Source organism: Oryctolagus cuniculus, chromosome 5, assembly GCF_964237555.1.
Source record: "Oryctolagus cuniculus chromosome 5, mOryCun1.1, whole genome shotgun sequence".
NCBI lineage: Eukaryota > Metazoa > Chordata > Mammalia > Lagomorpha > Leporidae > Oryctolagus > Oryctolagus cuniculus.
In genome coordinates this window covers 101,956,062-101,974,278 of record NC_091436.1, presented here as the reverse complement: position 1 = coordinate 101,974,278, position 18,217 = coordinate 101,956,062, and the positions used below count along the sequence as shown (strand labels likewise).

Below are 18,217 nucleotides of genomic sequence, written 5' to 3'. Positions count from 1 at the left end.
TAGTCCTGGTTGGGGCGTGGGTTCTGTCCCTTTTGCCCCTCTTCCAGTCCAGCTCTCTGCTGTGGCCTAGGAAGGCAGTGGAGGATGGCCCAAGTGCTTGGACCCTGTGCCTGCATGGGAGACCAGGAGGAAGCACCTGGCTCCTGGCTTTGGATCGGCGCAGCGCGCCAGCCGTAGTGGCCTTCTGGGGGGTGAACCAGTGGAAGGAAGACTTTCTCTCTCTCTCTCTCTCTCTCTCTCTCTCACTGTCTAACTCTGCCTGTCAACAACAAAAACAACAAAAAGCTTTTATTTAATGAATGCAAACTTTATAGGTACAGCTTTAGGAATATAGTGTTTTTTTTCCCCCCATACCCACCCTCCCACAGCCCACTCCCATCCCACTCCTACTCCGTCTCTGATCTTATTCTTAAGATTCATTTTAGTTAACTATATAGAAGACCAACTCTATATTAAGTAAAGATTTCAACAGTTTATACCCACACACACAAATGTAAAAAGTACTGTTTGAGAACAAGTTTTGCAGTTAATTTTCGTAGTACAACTCATGAAGGACAAAGGTCTTATGGGGGGAGTAAGTGCACAGTGACCCCTTTTGTTAATTTAACAATTAACACTCTCATTTGTGACGTCAGTGATCACCTAAGGCTCTTGCCATGAGCTACCAAGGTTATGGAAGCCTTTTTGACAACAAACTCCGTCAGTATTTAGATAAGGCCAAAAGCAAAGTGGAAGTTCTCTCCTCCCTTCCGAGAAGGGATTGCCCCTTCTTTCTACTGGGGTCTTATTCACAGAGATCCTAAATGTAGTGGTGTGTTGTGTTGTGTGTGTGTGTGTGTGTGTGTGTGTGGTTTTTTTTTTTTTTTTTTTGCCACACTGTCTTAGCTTTGTATGCCTGAAATGTTCTCATGGCCTTTTCAGTCACATCTGGATGCCTTAAGGGCTGATTCTGAGGTCAGAGTGTTACTTAAAGCAATTGTCATTCTATGAGTCTGCTGTGGGGACTGCTTTCCATGTTGGATATTCCCTCCTTTTTAATTCTGTCTATTATTATTACCAGGCACTTGATGCTATTTATATGATCTCGTTAACACTTAATCCTATTTATAGGTTCATTTTAACACTTAATATGATCATCAAGTATCATTTGTAAGATTGGCCAGGTTGTAACAAATTCCTTCAATTTTTGTTTGTCTTGGAAGGTCTTTATTTCACCTTTACTTGTAAATGTGAGCTTTGCTGGGTACAGTAATCCGTATTGATGGTGTTTTTCTTTAAGGACATGGACCATTTCTGTCCATTGTCTTCTAGCCTATAGGGTTTCTAATGAGAAATTTGCTGTCAATCTGATTGAAGATCCTTTAAGGGTAACCTGGCCTTTATCTCTTGCCCAATTTAGGATGTTTTCTTTGTGTTTTACTTTTGAAAATCTGAATATAATGTGTTGTGGTGAAGATCTTTTCTGGTCATGTCTATTTCAAGTTTTATGTGCTTCCTGTACTTGGATGTACATATCTTTCTCCAAATTAGGGAAATTTTTATCATTCTGCTTTTCTACTTCCTTAGGAATACCTATGACACGTATATTTGGTTGTTTGATAGTACCCCATAAATCCTGAACACTGTTCTCAGTTTTTTGATTTTTTTCTTTCTCTTTTTGACTGACTGGAATATTTAGAAAGCTTTGTTTTCTAGCTTGGATATTCTTTGTTCTGCTTCACTGAGTCTGTTAAGGCTTTTCACTGTATTTTTTATATGACATATTGAATTCTTCGTGTCTAATAAGGACCATCTAAACTTTTGAATGACCCTATTTGTTCTTGATACATTTCAGTCACGTATTCCTCCTTCATTCTCAGTTCTTTGGGAATATTCGTCGATTCTGTAACCTGTAAGAGAAGCTTCAGTGAATTCAGTTGGAACTTCCTGTCTTTGGCAGTAGGAGTCTTTTAGTTTCTTGAGATGTGTTATTATTTTCACTTTGAAGTGAATCTCAGTGCTAACCTGTTCAATGACTTTGAGTTTTATATTCCTTTATTCTGTCTCACAAGTCCTTGGCTGAAAATTTTGCCTCCTGGTTAGACATGTTGATAGTGGCTTTACCCAGGACTCTGCACACAGCAGCTGCCTCTGGTCAATAGTTGGCTTTATTGCCAGTCTGTATGCCAGGATCCGTGCTAGGTGTATAACTTAAATGTACACTTGTAGATATAAAACTTACATTTAAAATGATTAAGCATAAACCCACCTCCAAGGTCAGGAAATAGAGCAGACATTTGCCACTAGCTTCTTGAATTTTTATAAGAAAAGAATTAATTCACAAAGTATATCAAAGTAGAATGAAAAAATTTCAGGAGAGAAAGTAGAGAAGTGGAAATGCTATGGGAAAAATAAGGCCCCTACTTTTGACAATACTTAAAAATGTCACTTAGTTTATCTCAGGCTATGACAAATAGTTGAATCTTTAAAATGAGGAATAGTGATTTTTAAAGATTAAGAAACAAAACCAACCATCAAGCTTATTTTTTTAAACAAACCTTCTATGTCCATAAGATTTCTGAAAATAAATTTTGCTTGATAAATATAAGTAGCCTAACCTACTAATACAAGCACATAATATAATTATTAATCTGTTGAACTTGAAATTTCAGTACAGCCATGTAAATGGAGGCAACCAGTTGTAAATCAAATAAATGATTCTTAGTAAACCATTAAAGCTAAATGAAGTGGCTCCTTGCCAGATGCTGTATTGATAGGTTATGTTGTTCAGCAGTCTGATTGAGACATTTACATAGCCATCATGCTTTCACTTTAATTTAGGCTAAATAAATCCTTCTTGTGATGCCTGAATGCATTTGAGAATAAAATATTTTAAATAATTAATGCTTTTATATAATTATATAGACATGGTCTAGTTGAATAAGCTCTGCAGATGTCTCGGTGCTTTTATAAATGAAATTGGAAGATTCTGTTTTCCTCAAATGATTGAATTTCCACCTTAAAGCTGGATCTTGGAGATTAGTTTGATAATGGTCTTTTTTTGGTAGATTTTTGAAGAAAATAATAGATTTTGTATTGGTATATTTATATATGCATATGTATGCATGATATATGCATGTACAATAAATATGTACATATATGATATGCACACACACAAGTCTGTTAGGCCTTGAAAGCATTTTAGTACTGCCTTTTTCTTGCCAAAAAGTTTTATTGTGGTGTAGATTGCTAGTTGCTGCTAAGTTTGTTTGGCTCTAAACAGAAGAAAATGTAGTGATACCGCTAAGTAAAAAGAAATCATCTGTCTTGTTCAGTAAATTTAGAAAGTTTCTCATTCGTTAACCAAGATTCTGAGTAGATGTATGGAATTTAAGGAGTTAGGACACACATAAACAAGAAAACAAAACAGAATCATCACAGATAATATCAGGAAAATTTATTTTCATTTTTAGTGTTCATCCTCCCTGATTTTTTCCCATGGAAATACAGGTATCTAATGGGATAATATTATACATGTTATTTTGTATCCTTTTTTGTTTAAAGGTGTATTTTATTCCTTTTTTTTTTTAAATGGAGTATCTTGAGTGCCTTTTCTTATCAATAAATATACCTATGCCTTTCTATCTATAAAAGCATTCCACTGAGTGGATATAGCATAATTTACTTTCCACTGAATACAGTAAAACTCCTAACATTTGTCTGTTAAAATATTGAAAAATAAAAATTTGTGTGTATATATGATGAATGTACAACTGTGTGATAACTTTTAAAACAACTTTTGTTTAAGTATTTATTTCTTTGAAAGGCAGAATGACAGGGAGACAGAGAAAAAAGAAATCTTCCATGTCTTCACTCCCCAGATGGCAAACGGTGCAAAGTCAGGAATCCAGAACTCCATCCAGGTCTCCCGAGTGGGTGCCAAGGAAGCAAGTAATTGGGCTATGTCCAGCTGCTTTCCCAGGCACATTAGCAGGGAGCTGGATTGGAAACAGAGCAGCTGAGACTTGAACCTGTGCTCTGATGTGAATACTGATGTTGCAAGCAGCAGTTTAACTTGCTGCACCACAATGCTGATCCCTTAAGATTAACTTTTAAAATTGGAATTGCCAAGTCAAAGGATAAGGACATTTAAAAGTATTTTGAAAAATACTAACAAACTAATTGTAGAAAATGCAGATGAAAGAAACTAGACTTGATAAGAAAACTTTAATTTGATTCTCAGCTCTGCTGTTTACTAGATATTTGACTACACTGTGTCTCAGTTTTCTCATAGGTACAGTATATCTGTTAATTGCACAGACATTTCTGAGTATCTCCTACATGCTTAGCACTATTGCTTGTTGTCCTTTATCTTGTAGAATAGTTAGTGATATCTTACTTGTCTTAGCAAAAAATATCTTGAGACATTTCTGAATGTCCCAGAGAGGCAAAAATAATTCCTTGCTTAAGAACTGCTGTTTCAGAATCTAGATTCATGAAATTGTTTGTTGGTAGAGGATGTAAACCTATGTGTTGTGTGACCCTGCGGTGCCAGCATCCCATGTGAGCGCCGGTTCTAGTCCCGGTTGCTTTTCTTCCAGTCCAGCTCTCTGCTTTGGCCTGGGAAAGCAGTGGAGGATAGCCCAAATCCTTGGGCCCCTGCACCTGTATGGGAGACCAGGAAGAAGCACCCGGATCCTGGCTTCGGATTGGCACAGCTCTGACTATTGTGGCCATTTGTGGAGTGAACCAATGGAAGGAAGACCTTTCTCTGTCTGTTTCTCTCTCTGTAACTCTACCTGTCAAATAAATAAATAAAATCTTTTTTTATAAAAAAAAGACTTTGGGGGGTGGCGTGGAGGTCAGACTGCTGAACAAGAGACCTTTTGCTAGCTTAGAAGAGGCAGAAATCTTCCGTGAATCATCTAAAAAATTCAAATTCTGTTTTGTACCCTGATGCACGGTTGATGGTGGATGTAGACATTTTAATGACAGGTTCATTCTCTTGAGATCAAAGTAAAACTCAAAAGGCAATTAGACTAAAACAGGATGCCCGCCTTTTGTCAATCCTCATGGTGTGTCTTTTAAAAGATACATGTGAGTATATTGTTTAGAAAGATATGTTGATAGGTTTTTGTGAGGAAATGTTTGGATTAAATTCTCAAGATTGTAAAAGGAATGCTAAATTAAAGGGTTGAAAGGAATATAAAAATGATGAAAATAGCTTACCTTCAAGAATCCTAATCAGAAACAGTGATTGAAAGAGAACAATATGATCAATAATTTCAGTATGAAGAACTTGTAGGCTTCAAACATAAAAGATAAGGAATTGGAGGTGCTAATCATCACATGATTTAATCAGTTCATGCTTTTATACTTGTGTTGAAATATTGCTCTGATGAGGAAAAAAAAGTTGGCATGGGGGTTAAGGTGCTGCTTAGGACATCTGCGTCCCATATTTGAGTGCTTGGGTTCAGGCCTTGGCTCTGGTTCCTGCTTACTAACTTCCTGCTAATGCACACCCTCGGAGGTAACAGTGATTGTTCAAGTAGGTGGACCCCATACCACCCTTGTGGGAGTCCTGTATTGAGTTCCAGCCTCCTATGTTCAGCCTGAAGCAGTCGCAGTTATTGTGGGCATTTGAGGTGTAAACCAATGAATGGATGGAAGATCACTATTTGTCTCTTTCTGCCTTTAAAATAAAACTGTAAGTGAATTTTTCCAAAGTTACAAAAAATACTGCATTGGACTCTATAAAATGTACAAATATTAAGAAAAAAGAAAACTTTAGCAAAAGATAGTTGTGCCACAGTAGGAAACAGGATGTGGAGGTTTGAGGATTCAAAGATATTATCATGTTGGGATTTTATTAGACAAGCCTTTGTGGGAGTGTTTACCTTTAACTATTAAGGAGGAAAAGGAAAGGGCAATAGATGAAGAATAATATGAAAAGAATTGAAGTTGTAAGGCTTAGTTTGGCAATAATCCATTTAACCATGATGTAGGATAATATAAGACAATAAAGATAATATTGAGAGTGTCTTCAGTGTTGTGGTAAATGGATTATTTGTGATTTTGAGTAGGGAAGAAATGGACTTGTCCCATGATTTAATATGATGATATCTTGGCTGCGTATGTAAGATGGGAAGGAAATGAAGCTAGGGGAAGACAAAGTAGCTGAGAGGCTATGACATACCAAGAGATAATTGAGCTTGATATAGAAGCCTGTCTCTAAAAGTAGATTAGCCAGCATCTGCTTCTCAAAGAATGATTGAAAGACGTTTTTTAGTATTAACATGTGTTTGCTTTTTAACAAACAGCCTTACCAAACCACAAGAGTTGTTGTATTGGATTCATTCATTTATCCACTCAGTGTGTATTTATTGAGTAGTCACTCTGTGACCAGTACCTTGGCATACAATAATAAGCCAAATGAAGTTTCTGCCATCACTTGAGAATGTATGAATATATAGAATCTCTTCAAATGCATATGGTTCTTTACCAGTGAAAGATACTAGCAGGATGGCTAGTAATTTTCATCACCTTTACTGTATTCACCTGAAGCTTAAAATGCCTTTACTGTGCCAGTTCCCTGTATTTTATCTTCTGAGAGATTTTTTAACTGATCAGTACACTATATATTTTGATGCAGTAGATCTGGAATGGACCTCAAAAGTTTGCAGGTTTAACATACGTAGCCAGAGAGGAAATATAACAAGGTTATATTCTTTCATCATTTCTCTATTCCCTAGTCACTGAAGGTGTTCTTATACTTTTATGATTCTGCTGAGTAAATACTAGTCAAATATCCCTATTTTCTTCTTCCTACGCCTTAGTACATTTATTGCTTTCATGCATTGGACCTAGACTTAAATTTCTGGAACTATTAGAATAATGAACCTTCATAATTGATTTTCAAATACATAGGAAAACATGTATTTGAGGTTCTGCTAATCTTATCTTTGGAAGGTTCAGAAGTGGTTTTGGGGGTGGAGTGTTTTGCCTACTGCTGAAGCCACCAGTTAATATGCTCCTATTCTGTATTGTTATACTTGGCTTCAATTCCTGGTTCTGGCTCCTGACTCCAGCTTTCTCTTAGTGCAGATCCTGTGAGGCAGCAGTGATGGCTCTAGTAATTGAGTTCTTGCCACTCACAAGTGAGACCCAGATAGAGTTCCCCACTCCAGCTTTGACCTAGCCTACTCCCAGCTGTTGTGGGCATTTGAGGAGTGAACCATGAAGTGGGAACACCCTCTCTGTCTTTCTCTGTTTCTTTACCTCTCAAATTTTAAAAATAATTTTAAGCGGCTTGTATTAGTTATAGTGCCTTTTAGGGATACAAAATAGAGTGTAGGATTTTGTTACTTTTCTACAAGCTCTTGTTTTCAGAAAACCATAACTTTTTCGGTCTCTCTCTCTGGCACTTTCTGTGTGTGTCTCTCTCCCTCTCCCTCTCTAACTCTGCTTTAATTAAATAATTTTGAGAGGCTGGCATTGTAGCAGGTAAAGCTGCCATCTGCAATGCTGGCATCCCATATAGATGCAGATTCTAGTCCTGGATGCTCCACTTTCAATCCAGCTCTCTGCTAGTGGGCTGGGAAAAGCAGAAGGTGGCCCAGTTTTTTGGGCCCCTGCCACCCACGTGGGAGATGTGGATGAAGCTCCAGGCTCTTGGCTTCGGCCTGGTTGTTGCAGCTATCTGGGGAGTGAACCTATGGACATAAGATATCTCTGTGTCTTTAACTCTGACTTTCAAAATAAATAAATAAATATTTTTAAAAAGTTATTGTTAAAAGAAAAACTTCTTTAAAAAAAGATTTATTTATTTATTTGAAAGTCAGAGTTACACAGAGAGAAAGAAAGGCAGAGAGAGAGAGGTCTTCTATCTACTGTTTCACTTCCCAATTGGCTGCAATGGCCAGAGCTGCGCTGATCCAAAGCCAGGAGCTAGGAGCTTCCTCCGAATCTTCCCAAGCCACAGCAGGGGCCCAAGCACTTGGGCCATGTTCCACTGCTTTCCAAGGCCATAGCAGAGAGCTGGATTGGAAATGGAGCAGCTGGGACTCAAATTGGCACCCATATGGGATGCTGGCACTGCAGGCCATAGCTTTACCCACTATGCCACAGCACTGGCCCTGGAAAACTTCTAGTTAGGATAATCTAGCAGGATATATTTTTTTAAGATAATTATATAGAGTGAGTCAAGTCACTTTTCTAAAATAGGCATTACTTAGAAGCCTGTTTTTCATTAATATGGAAGAATTCTAAATTGAGCGTTGCCATCTTCAGACTCTGTTTCTTTAAAATTTTTATTTGTTTTACTAGAGAGAGAGACAGACAGAGACAGAGACAAAGACAAAGACACATGAAGACACACAGAGAGAACCTGCCTATCCATTGGTTCTCTCCCCAGTTGCCTCGGCTGAGCTGAGCTAAAGAAAGGAGCTAGAAACTCAATCCAGATCTCCTACATAAATGGCAGGGACCCAACTACTTGAGCCACCACCTACTACCTCCCAGGGTGCACATTAACAGGAAGCTGGAATCAGGAATTCCAGTATAGCTTGCAGATAATCCAACCAGGGTCTTAACTACTGGGCCAAACACCCACCCCCATATTGTTCTTTTTAAATAGGCTAACCTATTATTAAATCAACTGATCACTTCAACAAGTAATTGTAGTTAAAGGAATAATCAGTGACTTCTGGATTTAATCCTTGTAATGTCTAAAATTTGCTTTCTCTGTCCCTTTTGTCATTAAAACCAGTATTATAAAGTATCATTCTATATGGCACATGAAATTGCTGTTGGAAATTTCCCCTACTATTTTCTAAAATGTTTTATTTTTCAAGAAAAAAGAGAATTATAAAAAAATGAGTGCATCTGAAAGTGATATTTTGTATCTTTATGGTGATTTTACTTTATAAGTTGAAATAGCTGTTAAATTTTTACTTATCAGAGAGAGAGAAAGAATTCTTCCATCCACTGGTTCATGTTCCAGATGGCCACAACAGCTAAGGCTGGGCCAAGACAAAAACTGTAGTCAGGGACTCCATCTGTATTTCTGATGTGGGTGGCAGCGACCTAAGTCAAAATTTGATCCATCATTTGCTGCCTCCCAGGGCATGCATCGCTACTCTTGCTGTGTCTGATTGCTTTCTCTGTCAAATGTCTGTGAGATTCATCCATGTTATTGCAGGTTCATTTCTTATTGCTGTGTAGTATTCTGTTGTCTGTATATGTCATACTTTATTTCTCCATTTTACTGTTCTTAGACATTTCAAGTATTTTCTGGTTGAGAGCTTTGTTGAATAAAAGCTGCTCCGAATATTCTTGTACATGCCTTTTGGTAAACATGTATATATCTTATTAGGGATAAACCTAAGAATGGACATACTGGCTCATAGGGTATGTGTATTCCAGTTTTGGTTCTTCTGCCACAGTTTTCCTGAGTGATTGTGCTGTTCTCATTGTGACAATTACAATTGCTTTGTATTTTTCATCATAACTTGTTATTGCCATTTGTAAAACACTGGTGGGTATTTAAACATACTCTTTTCTTTAGTTGATGCTAAGCAGATGTACAGAATATCCTGGCATTTGATAGCTTCCCTTTAAATGAGTAAATAACTTAATTAGCTTGAGATAATTTTGACTAACACATGAAAATTCAGTCAATATATTTGTTCTTTTGTTACCATTTTATGTGTTAAGAAATAATTAAGGGGCTGGCATTGTTATGTAGCAGGTTAAGCCTCTGCCTGCAAGGCCGGCATCCCTGTGGGTTCCAGTTCGAGACCTGGTTGCTCCACTTCTATCCAGCTCCTTCCTTATGTGCCTGGGAAAAGTGGAGGAGAATGGCCCAAGTCCTTTGGCTCCTTGCACCCATGTGGGAGACCTGGAAAAAGCTCCTGGCTCCTCACTTCAGCCTGGTGCAGCTCCAACCATTGTGGCCATTTGGGAAGGGAATCAGTGGATGGAAGATCTGTGTCTCTCGCCTCATCTCTCTGTAACTATGCCTTTCAAATAAATAAAAAATAAATTTAAAAAGAGAAATATTTAAAATAAGAATTATCTTACAAAAGCAATAATTTTAGTAAACTGTCTTTGTTAGTTGAATACCCTCAAGCCTAAAAGCAAAAGGAACTAGTTGAAGTTGTAATAGCTTTTTAATACTTGCTTACTATTAAAGTAACCGATGATAAAAAAGTGTGGCAGAAAACCATATTTTAGATTCTATTACAGGCTTTGTAGTAAATTGGAACCTTTTTTTTTTCCTTCATGGAACTTCTAAAATGTTTTTGCCATCATTTAAAGCATTACTGCAAGTGAAGCTATAAAAAAGGGAAGAAATCCAATTACTTCATGTGCAATGCTTTCATTTCCTATTTAATTGAAAGAAAGGCTTTTTTCTGTAAGCATGCAAGCATTTACAGTCCTTCTTAGTAAATTAGAGATTTCTTTTAGTAGAAACTAAGGAAAGTACTTCTTCATTAATGCTTTGATAGAAGGTAGTTGTAGTAAGGTAAAGCCCATGCTTGAAGATATTCTAGCTAAAGTGTAAGGGTTGGCAGTTAGGTTAGATGAGTCATTGAAGGTGATTAACATAATAGCCACTTACCTTGTGCTTAACTTATACTGTTAACAGACATCGTTTTACACCCTTTACATGTATTCATAGTTTGACAACAACTCCATGATGTTGATGCTAGTGGTATTTTCATTTATGTTGAGAGTATGAGAGACACAGGTTTGACTGTTTAGTCATAGTTATTCAGCTATTGAATAGTGGCTACCCCAAGAATTGAAGCCAAACAATCTGCATTCAGAATATCTATTCTTAACCCATATGCTCTATGTCTTCTTAGTTTATACCTTAACACCTGAAAGTGGTAAAAGAAAGAAGGGAAAATAGGTAAGGGCACAGAACCAACTCCTGTTTTCACTAACTGCCATCTATTGTGCTAAGCAATTTTATGTGGGCCAGTTAATTCTCACTGTCACTCTAGGAAGTTTTAATATAGTAACCATCCAATGGAGAAACATAGCAGAATTGACCCAAGGTCATTTATCTCATAATTGGTAGAGCAAATCTTTCTAAGGGAGGCTGCTGCAAGGGAGTTCATTATCTTTCTATGAATAACCACTGTGGGTTAATTTAAACAACTGCTAATACCCATTGGGAAACAGCAAGCTATTTATATTTTTAACACAACTTTTTAAATAAGAAGTGTCCCTGGATTGATTCAAGATACCATCTATGCTAATTAATGGCAAGATGGTATAGTAATAAAAGCTGTGGACCTTGGAGTCAGAAGAATGTCAGTGTTTATGATTAAAGCTTAATTTTAAATCAGCTATTCAAAGACATCATAGTCTATAATTATTTTTGGATGAGACGCTGATCTGCCTAATTCTGAAATACACACAAATTATTCAACAAAAATGTAATGAGTGCTTGATATGTGACAGACACTGTAATAAAATAGGCTCTTGAGATACAGCAGTGAACAGATGGGACAAAAAATCCCTGTCTTTGTGGTGCTTACAGTCTAGTCAGGTGGATTTAGTTGTGATTTGCTTTTGGGAAACTGATCTTTCTATTATTGTCCTTGTGCTCTCCTTCTGGCTACCTGATAGATGCTGGTCTGCCTGACAGAACTCATTTCCAAGAGCCTCTATGTTTATTTAGGTCCCACCTGTGCTCTTTGTAGGATCATCAATTTTCTGTTTCTATGTGTGTTCTAAATTCAGTATGTTCTTACTTAATGTCTTGTTAAGTAGCATTATATGTTCTAGCATTAGAATGTAATGATGACATCAGAAAAAATTATTTCATCTTCTCGAGCTTGTAGTCTTGGAAAAATACGAGGGACAGAGAGAGGAGAGGGGAGGAAACCTTTTGTCTTCTACCTGTGGTCTTTCTCCAGTGCTTCCTCTACTCTCTTCTTCCATAAAACGATTCAGACTTAAACAAGCAGGTGTGTAAGGCCTCACTGTGTAAGATCCTTTACCTCAGGGGCTGGCGCTGTGGTGTAGCAGGGGGTAAAGCTGCCGCCTGCAGTGCCAGTACCCTATATGGGCACTGGTTCTAGTCCTGGCTACTCCGCTTCCGATCCATCTCTCTGCTTTGGCCTGGGAAAGCACTGGAAGATGGCCCAAGTCCTTGGGCCCCTGTTCCCGCATGGGAGACCTGGAAGAAGCTCCTGGCTTTGGATTGGCGCAGCTCTGGCCATTGTGGCCAACTGGGGAGTAAACCATTGGATGGAAGCCCTCTCTCTCTTTGCACCTCTCCTCTTTTTGTGTAACTCTGACTTTCAAATAAATAAATGAATCTTTAGAAACATTCTATACCTCAGTCATTTTCTCTTCTGACCCATGACTCTTTTGAAGGGAGTAAAGGAGGAAAATATGTCCTAGATGTATATGTATTTTGCTTTCTGTTTTGCTTAATTTTAGTTAATCTTTCAGTACTATTTTCATACCATCCCTCTTTTCTCATGTTTGGATGTACATACTGTTCATTGTATGTAGGAAGTCCTTATTGAAAAGTTTTCTTTGTCCTGCTTGCTCTTGTATTTGCTCCATGACCATTAGTCATTTAGTAGCCATCTGAATTATCAGAATCACATTGCTGTGTTCAAGTAACCCTAATTTAGCTTAGTAATGGCCTGAAAACACCAGAGTACTGATACCAGCAATTTTACTACAATGTTTTGTTATTCTTTTTTTTTAGTTTATTATTGAGAATCTCTCAGTATATCTACTTTATTAGTGAAACTTTTTTTTAATAATTCAGGCTTTTTAAAGATTTATTTATTTTATTTGAAAGGCAGAGTTACACAGAGAGAGGGAGAGATCCTCCATTTGCTGGTTCACTCCCCAAATGGCTGCAACAGCCAGAGCTGAGCTGATCCAAAGTCAGGCGCTTCTTCTGGGTCTCCCATGTGGGTGCAGGTGCCCAAGTACTTGGGCCATCTTCTGCTGCTTTCCCAGGCAATAGGGAACTTGATCGTAAGTGGAGCACCCAGGACTCAAACTGACACCTGTATGGGATGCCAGCACTGCAGGCAATAGCTTTTCTGGCTATAACACAGTGCTGGCCCCTATAAATGAAACTTTATCACAGGTATGTAGGGTTCTGTGCTATCTGTGTTATCAGGCATCTACTTAAGGTCCTGGAGTGCTTCCTCTACTATAATGCAGACAGCTCTCTGTGAGGTTACTTTATTATAGAGAGTGGGTGTTGAAGGGGGCTTAAAATGAGTAACCCAGCAACTTAGCCAGTAACGGAATATATACAGTGTAGAGTTGAGCATGCTTTTTTCCTCCAGCTGATACTTTTAATAACCTTTTTGAAAAGTAAGTAAAAAATACAACCATGCTGGAACATACTTAGCATTTTATAAAAGTACTGTCTCTTGGTATTACAGTAAAAACATCCTAAAGAGTAAATTAGTAATAAAGTTTTGTAATGTTAAGAGGATTAGATTAAAATAATGCTGATAGCTAACCTGATTTGTGTCTTCTAATGATATATTCTAGAATATGTACATGGGCTTTACCATTTTTGAAAGGTGTTTTTTGCACTGAATATTGTGATGCAGTAGTTGACAGGCTATATGAAAATCTATACAAATAGTCCTTAATGAGGGCTAAAATACTTGATTGGATGTTTCTATGAGAGGAGATATTTAATTTCCACAGTAAGCTTCATTTGTGGACCCCTTTAGTGTTTTAAAGCTGGTAGATTATAAACAATGTAGTCCAACCCTGTTCCTTGTAATTAAGGGTGTGGAATGTCTAGCCCACAGGCCATATAAGACTGCGAAGTCATTTGGTCTGTCCCTGCCAAGGCAACCACAACCAAGGACTCAAAAGTTCAATAAATCTATGGCAGACTAATTTTTAAAGATTTATTTATGTGTTTGACAGGCAGAGTTAGAAAGGGAGAAACAGAGAGAAAGATATTCCATCTGATGGTTCACTCCTCAAATGGTTGCAGCAATCAGGGCTGAAACTAGGAGCCTGGAACTCCATCCAGGTCTCCACATGGGTGCCAGGACTCAAATACTTGGGCCTTCTGCTGCTGCTTTTCCAGTTGCTTTAGCAAGGAGCTGGATTAGAAGTGAGGAAGCTTGGAGTTGATGGGATGTTGGCCCTGAAAGCAGGTTAATTTTTAAGTTGATAATTTTGTGTAGCCCACAAATGATGTGATAAATGTCTGACACAAAAAGGTTCTGTATCCCTTAGATGAAGAAATGAGAACTGACTATGATCATGCAGTCAATAAATGATGACAGAACTTGAATCCCACAGCTCTTGATCAGTGATAACTTTTTACTGTTCTTAATAATAATCACCTGGGGGCCGGCGCTGCGGCTCACTAGGCTAATCCTCCGCCTTGCGGCGCCGGCACACCGGGTTCTAGTCCTGGTCGGGGCGCCGGATTCTGTCCCGGTTGCCCCTCTTCCAGGCCAGCTCTCTGCTGTGGCCAGGGAGTGCAGTGGAGGATGGCCCAAGTCCTTGGGCCCTTTACCCCATGGGAGACCAGGAGAAGTACCTGGCTCCTGCCATTGGATCAGCGTGGTGCGCCGGCCGCAGCGGCCATTGGAAGGTGAAGCAACGGCAAAGGAAGACCTTTCTCTCTGTCTCTCTGACTATCCTCTCTGCCTGTCAAAAAAAAAAATAATAATAATAATCACCTGGGGAGGAGGGGGGTTCTGTGGCATAGAAGGTTAATAAACTTTAGCCTGCCGTACTAAAATCCCATGTGGACACTGATTCAAGTCCTGGCTGCTCTGCTTTCTATCCAGCTCCCTGCTCTTCTGCCTGGGAGGACAGCAGAAGATGGATGGCCCAAGGCCTTGGGCCCCCCTATACCCACGTGGGAGACCTGGATAAAGTTCTTGGCTTCCACCTGGCCCAGCCCTGGCTTTGAGGCCATTTGAGGAGTGAACCATTGGAGAAGATTCTCATTCTCTCTCTTTATCTCTCTCTTTATCTCTCTCTCTCTCTTTCTCTCTCTTTCTCTCTCTTTCTCTCTCATCTCTGCCTTTCACATAAGTAAATACATCTTTAAAAAATTAAAAAATAATGATAATCACCTGGAACCAGCACTACATAAGCATAACTAACAGTGGGAGGAGTGTTTATTTTTTAAATAAGATGACCATTTGTGCTTATCCAAACCCTGTAGGAAGTACTTCATAGATATCATTTCTGTCTCTGACACTGGAACTTAAAATACAATTTTTCATATATATTGGTTCCTTGGTTATTGATGAAATATCTTACAACTTAAATATAGTGCTCAGTTGTCTTGAAAGTTTTTCCTAACCCTGCCCTCTATCTAGTATCATGAGATATAGCTAGAGGTTTTAGGCTTTGGATTATCTGCATTCACTTAGGTTAAAAAAGAAAGTACAAAGCTGAAACAGTTAAAGTGTCAAAAAATAGATAGCATAGAATTATTCTGCAATACCTATAACTGTCAAAGAAAATTTCCATTTCTGAGGAAGAAGGGAGACCAGGTTAGACTGAAACTTAACGAGGTTGGGGTGTACTGGTAATAGTTAATGATAGTAACAGTGTGGCATTGTAACTCCTGTCATCTGTCTGAAATAATACTGATTTTTTAAAAGATTTATTTATTTATTTGAAAGGCAGAGTTAGAGAGAGGCAGAGAGAGGGAGAGAGAGTCTTCCATCTGCTGTTTTACTCCGCAAATGGCTTCAATGGCTGGAGCTGGGCAGAGGCCAGGAACCAGGAGCTTCTTCTGGGTCTCCCACATAGGTACCCAAGGACTTAGGCCATCTTCTACTGCTTTCCCAGGCACACTATCAGGGAGCAGGATCTTTTACTTCCTTCCCAGGCCATGGCAGAGAACTGGATCAGAAGAGGCATAGCTGAGACTTAAAGTGTTGCCCATGTGGGATGCTGGCACTGCAGGTGGCAGCTTTACCCATTGCTGGCCGTAGAATAGATTTTTTTCACAAGGCAAATCCGGCAACAATGTCTCTGAGTTTTTTTTTTTTTTTAAATAATTCCCCAACACTTCCGAATCTGAAGGTTAGTTTTGCAGAATGTAAAATTCTAGGTTGATGGGACCTTTTCTTTTAGCAATTTAAGTATTTCATTCTGTCACCTTGCTTATATGGTATAACTAGTTGCTCTTCTGTAGGTAAGGCATTTTTTTCTTCTGGTTTCTTTCAAGATTTTTGGTTAATCTTTGATTTTCTACGGTTTTAATATGCTATGCGAAGTTGTAGTTTTGGGGGCAGTTATCCTGGTTGGTGTTCTTTGAATTTCTTGGATCTCTGGTTTGGTGTCCAACGTTGATTAGGGAAATATTTTCTTTGTGTTCTCACAAAGTTTCAGATTTTGGAGTATTTTAAATTTCAAATTTTTGGATTTCAGATCTTCAACCTGTATTTGTATATTTATTTTTTTCTTTAAAAAACGTATTTAAGAGATACATGTGCACACACACACACACACACACACACAGTTTGAGAGAGGTCCTATCCACTAGGTCAATCCTGAGATGCTTTCAGTGGTACCCAGCTGGAACTGGAGGTGGGAACCAGGAACTTAACCCAGGTATCTCATCTTAATGACAGGAACCCAATCACTTAAGCCATCTCGCTTTCCTCCTCCAGTCTGCATTAACAGGAAGCAAGAGTGAAGAGTCAGAGCCCACTATTCAATCTATATACTACTGTATGGGGTGCATTCACCCTAAATTGTATCTCCTGCTATGCCTAACACTCACCATATATAAAATCTGATTTGTTCTAAATATGGATTATTAAGCAAAAAACATGGTACAAGGGAAGACCTGTCAGGTTAACCTCTGCGGCCAGCTATGGAGCTTTTGGACAAATCAGGTCACTTCAGTTTATATAACTTTAAAAGAGTTGACCGGGCTAGTGTTGTGGTACAGCAGGTTAAGCTGCCACCTGAAATGTTGGCATCCCATTACGAGTGTAGCTTGAATCCTTACTGTTCCACTTGCGACCCATCTACCTGCTGATATGCCTGGGAAGGGAGCAGAAGATAGCCCAAATGCTTGGCCCTCTATTGCCCACATAGAAGACCCAGATGGAGCTCCAGGCTCCTGGCTTTGGCCTGACCCAGCCCTAGCCATTGTGGCATTTGGGGAAGTGAACCACCACCTCCCCTCCCCCATTCCTCTCTCCCTTTACCTCCCCCCTCCGTAACTCTGCCTTTCAAATAGTAAAAATAAATCTTTTTAAAAATAAAATAGTTGAACATATTATGTCCCTTTTGTTGTATAAATCTGTGAATGCTATAAGAAAATATTATAAATAAGTTAAGTTACACTTTGAGATGTCAATTTTTAAAGGAAATTTTGAATAATCACTCTGGATCTTAGAAATTTGTACGATTTTCCTGTTCTTGTATATTAATACTATTGCCTACACTAATTGGCCAACTAAAGAATGGTGAGTTACATTCTAGAGGCCCAGCTATTATAGCTATTATTTAAAGTGATTGGAAATGTTAGTAACTATAGAAGTTGAAAACTAAATAATGTTTGATTCGGTTATATTCTGTATGGTAACATCATGAATCATAAAAGATTGGGCAGTAAAACATTTGCTAATAAAAGGCTTTAATAATTTGAATGAGAGTCATATTGAATCTAAGGAAATTACATTTTATAAAATTGATTTATCTAAGACCTATGTTCTGGTTTGTTAGAAAATTTTGTTTAATAAATTAGTAGATTGCCCAATTTTATCTTTTCATATTTGACTGCATTCCTCACTTACTGAAAGGCAAATTCCCTCTGTGATGTTTTTAGTATCAGGAGAATTTAAAGTGCAGTGATTCCATATATAATGTTTACCATCTCTAAGCTGATATCTGATATGAAATATCAAAAGGGTGACAGTTTTATGAAGGAAGATATGGTCATCAAGCTGTCAGTTTACTCTTATCTCACTATAGTAATCCCTGCCCATATAAATCCTAACAACACAATAGCATCTTACTCTTTTTTTTTTAGATTTATTTATTTATTATTTGAGACAGAGTTAGAGGGAGAGAGAGAGTTGTGGTGTTTTTTTTTTTTTTTTTTTTTTTTTTTTTTTTTTTTTTAAAGATTTAAGATTAGTTGTCACCGATCAGGGAGAACACATGATATTTGTCCCTTTGGGACTGGCTTATTTCACTCAGCATGATGTGTTCCAGATTCCTCCATTTTGTTGCA

General features: G+C 38.2%; 1 protein-coding gene and 1 pseudogene across 6 annotated transcripts in view; one reads left to right on the top strand and one right to left on the bottom strand.

Annotated features, from left to right (window-relative positions):
- SMAP1 (small ArfGAP 1) overlaps positions 1-18,217 on the top strand; it is a 187,459-nt gene that overhangs the window by 130,525 nt on the left and 38,717 nt on the right. The window lies entirely within an intron of this gene.
- On the bottom strand, positions 1,779-2,086 carry LOC127493181 (small ubiquitin-related modifier 1 pseudogene; annotated as a pseudogene).